Consider the following 4494-nt stretch of genomic DNA (forward strand, 5'->3'; position numbering starts at 1 on the left):
TATCACTTTTGAGCGTCTTTTCAGCGGTCTTCAGCATACCGTGAAGCTCAGTGAGCGTTTTGTCCAGACTATTCATACTGTAGTTCAGTTTGAACTGATCATACCCGCAATGAAGAGAATGGAGGATGGTGTCTATAGCCATTTCCTGAGAAAATTGCTGATCCAGCCGACTCATATTCTCAATGAGTCCAATCATTTTGAGAACATGTGGACTTACGGGCTCGCCTTTCTTAAGCTTGGTCTCAAGAATTTTCCTATGAGTCTCGAATCTTTCGACTCGAGCCAGATCTTGGAACATGTTCTTCAACTCACTGATGATTGTGAAAGCATCTGAGTTGATGAACGTTTTCTGCAGATCCGCACTCATGGTGGCGAGCATTAGACATTTCACATCCTTGTTGGCATCAATCCAACGATTGAGGGCTGCCTGAGTGACCCCGTCGCCTGCGGCTTCGAGCATCGCCTCATCCAGGACATACTCCTTTTCTTCCTGCATAAGAACTATTTGCAAGTTCCTTTGCCAGTCAAGGAAGTTTTTCCCGTTCAACTTCTCCTTTTCGAGAATTGATCGAATGTTGAATGAATTGTTGTTTGCCATATTAAAAACTACAATTGAAAAGAATAAACAAATAAATAACCATTCACAGTTTCTCTTAATAAACTTAAATTCTAGCATACATGCATAATTCAATGTTTATTAAGCATTTTATTCAAGTTATGTGTTCCGGCAGGTGTGAATAAAATGATTCCAAGATCCTAAAATCATTGAAGAACTAAGCACAGTTTGTCGACTTAATCCTAGAACATCTTAGGTAAGCAAAAGCCTTTTGCTAATAGTCTAGAAACTATTCTTGGTTGATAGGTACGTCTAAGAACTTATTAGGTAAACCTATCGATTTTGCCACGACATAAAAGGACTCCTTACTTATATCGTTGAGTTTCACCAAAACTAACATGTACTCACAATTATTTGTGTACCTTGCCCCTTTAGGACCAATAAGTAACACCTCGCTGAGCGAAAACTATTACTAGATTGATGTAAAGGATATCCAAGCAAGTGTATATTTTGGCATGGCACCTTTTAACTCAATTTTTAAGTTTGGAACTTAAGGCTCTCACTACTACAAAAATGGGCAAAGAGACCCTTAAGAAAAGACCCATTGGTTGAGATAACGGGTCTCTTTAATATAAGAGACCCAATATTAGAGGTAACAGGTCTCTAATTACTGAAATGACCCACAATTTATCTGCGAAAAATAAGATGGAAAAAAACAAGAGACCCCTTATTTTAGATAACGGGTCTCTAATTTATCAAAGGGCCCACATTTTTCGTGCTGAAAATCAGAAGGGGAAAATGTGAGACCCGTTAGTTTAGATAACGTGTCTCTTGTGTACCCTGGACCCACAAAGCCAAATTTACGAGAAAAGCAGGAGACCCTTATTTGATACCGGGTCTCTTTCATTTCCTTCTTTCTCATCTTCCAACAACCTTGTTCCATTGAAAAAAAAAATTAAACCAAGAGCTTTTCCTTCCATCTCCTCCTCCGCACTGCCCCTCTAATCTAGAAACCCTATTGGGAAAATAATCTGCGATAATGGCGCCTCATTAGTTGAAAGAACCTAGAAGCGAGCATCCAGAGTTCAGCAAGCTACACTCTCGCAGATCCAAACTGGAAGAACCTTTTCCAGGCCTGTAATTTTTTTGTTTCAATCTCTGATTTTGTGATGTTTTGTTCATTTCATTTGAATTAACTTCATGTTGATTTAGTTGCAATTGTGTTGCATTTTTTTCTTATTTGTTCTGGATTTCACGGAATTTAAGGGTTTTTACTTGCACGGTTATGTTTTGTGAGATTAGGGTTTTTACGGATCGTTCTTCGGGAGGATTTGAGGGGAATTAGGATTTCAGATTGGTTAAAATTTTTGTGGGTGTAAAGGCAATCTAGGTAATAATCGGAATATGAAGCATTGCGACATTTGGGTTAACAATGGGAAGCAGTTCACAAGCTTCTGATGACATTTTCAGGTGAATCCCTCTTATCAATTTATTACTGCATCAATTATCAAATATAAGGCCATGTTACCAAGTTAGGCTTTATAGTAGCTTATCTAGCTTCTTCTTATTACAGGAATTGAAGAGTGATTAATTGCAGTGATTAATTACAGGAATTGAAGAGTGATACACGTATCATTCTGTACAATAGATGGTTTTGTGTTGAAAGTGGAAGTACTGATAATCCTTCAGTCGTGCTCATTCATGGTTTCCCATCACAGGTGTGTTTTATGTCAATTACATTGATTTAGAATAATTTCTCAACACAAACACTCAAAATATGGCATTTAATTTAATTTCTTGCAGCTGCATTCTGTTTTACGTGATGAATCTTCTCTTGTAGTTCTGAATAACCATATGTAATTGATCGAGTGCATGATTTTAACAGGCTTACTCATATCGCAAAGTTATTCCAATACTTTCCAAGAACTATCATGTCATTGCTTTTGATTGGTTAGGTAATAATCTCTTTTTCAATCTTACATCACTTACACTTTTCAGCCTTTTCTATCCTGTGGTAAATTTTGTTCTGCACATATTAAGAGATATTTAACTTTTGAGATAAAATAAGGGGAGTAATATTGTTTGTGTTTCTCTGCCACTCCTTTGCAGAATGTGGATTTTGTGTGTTTCTTTTGCGAAATTAGTATTGCGTGAATGAAAGAACTATTGTTATTATGTGATTAGTGATGTTTTATTTTGTGAGTTTCTTTGTTTGATTTGCAGTCTACTATTTCCATATTGCTATCGGTTCTGCAAATGCTGGATTTTGCCGAGCTTGAGTCAAATGGAATTGTCTCGTTGAATTGGTCAGTCTCTAATGGTTTAATGAGTTTGAGTGTTATAGTAATAAAGAAATTGGTAGTCTGTTCAGCTATTCTAGGTTCAATCATGCGCCGATCTTATGGTTTGATCACCTGTAACTCAAGTTTCTGGGAATCATATACATCATCTATTGCCATCTTTGAATTTAGAGTGACACCAGATTCTATATGCTCACGTTTTGGAGGTTCCTCTCAAGATGTCCATTCCAGATTCTGTAATTGTTCCTAAAAAGTTGATGTCTTTGCCAATTGATTCCTGCGTGTCTGGATTTTGGAGTGTTAATGACTAGTGGGTCTGTTGATGTATTTGTTGCCTAAGGTATCTCATTGTCAGAATTTAAAATATCTGAACACCACATCCCCTTTTCTCTGCAGAATGAATTTATGCTAGGAGGTGTAGCAAGAAATATTGCTGAGTGCCTGTTAAAGCTAGGAACAAAATCATTCATGATCAGTGCTCTGGGATGTGACCTGCCAGGTGCTTTATTGCTTTGCTTGATAATTTGCATCTTGATTATTTCAAATGTGCTTGAACCTGATGTCATTTCTTGAATTATGCTAAATAACTGTATGGAGCTGGTTATGATTTCCACTAAGTGCAAGTTTCAGCAAAGTTCTGGCTCTACCAAAATCTCATACTATTGACTATTGACTATTGACTGTATATGATGTCTAGTTGTCTTTAAAGAACATGGATAAATATAGATATTAGTTCCAATGCAACTTTTATTAGTCAAATCAAATAGATTCTAGCTTGTGGATATGTTAATTGCCCATTATTTTCCGACAAATTAATCAGTCTCTATATGGTAGTTTATTCCACATATGTCTTGTGTTTTGTTTTTTGTTTTTGTTTCTTTATATACTAATTCCTCTACATATGTCTACCTTACAGATTCAAGGATCACAAGCATTGCTCGTGGTTGTCCCGGCCTTGAAATGATTAGCATATCATACCGATGAAGATGCAAGGTTTCAATGAGGCTATTTTTGTTTTTAGTGTGATGCAAAGCCAGAACAAAAATAAGGCTATATGGAGTTGTATATATTTCTTGTAATTGTACAACTTTTTGATATATATGTAAAAATGTTGGATTTATGTTCACGATAGACCATGAACGTATTTGTAGAAGATTTTGGTGAAATATTAATAGTTGGTGCTTTATTAAAGTTGGTTTGTATTATTACGTTTAAGCAATGATTCTGGTGTTCAAGAAAAAAAAATTATTTAAAAAATTGGCAAAGAGACCCCATATCTTAGGTGATGGGTCTTTTTTTTATATATTAAAAAATGACAAAGAGACCCTTTATGTTAGATATGAGGTCTAAATTTGCATAATAAAATAATATTAAAATTTTCGAAGAGACCCCCTATCTTAAATAAGGGGTCTAATTTTTTTTTATAAACAGACCCTATATCTCTAATAAGGGGTCTCTCCCCTTTCTAATTTATTTTTCGTATTGTTTACATAAGAGACCCCTTTTCTTAAATAATGGGTCTCTTGTTTTTAACAAACAGACCTCCTCTAGATGAGGGGGTCTCTTTTATAAAGAGACCCCCCCATCTAGAGACTTCCTCTAAGAGGGTCTCTTAGGCTATTTTTGATGGGTCTCTTT

At 35.8% G+C, this 4494-nt stretch overlaps 1 long non-coding RNA gene across 2 annotated transcripts; it reads left to right on the forward strand.

Moving 5' to 3' along the window:
- Positions 1-1620: 1620 nt before the first annotated feature.
- Positions 1621-3888, forward strand: LOC130465853 (uncharacterized). Of its 2 annotated transcripts, XR_008925868.1 has the most exons (6): positions 1621-2026; positions 2130-2274; positions 2442-2511; positions 2780-2862; positions 3253-3355; positions 3773-3888. It is a non-coding gene; the product is annotated as an uncharacterized lncRNA (long non-coding RNA). The 2 variants fall into 2 exon arrangements; XR_008925867.1 differs by lacking the exon at positions 2780-2862.
- Positions 3889-4494: the final 606 nt, after the last annotated feature.

This window comes from Spinacia oleracea, chromosome 1 (genome assembly GCF_020520425.1).
Source record: "Spinacia oleracea cultivar Varoflay chromosome 1, BTI_SOV_V1, whole genome shotgun sequence".
Taxonomy (NCBI): Eukaryota; Viridiplantae; Streptophyta; class Magnoliopsida; order Caryophyllales; family Amaranthaceae; genus Spinacia; species Spinacia oleracea.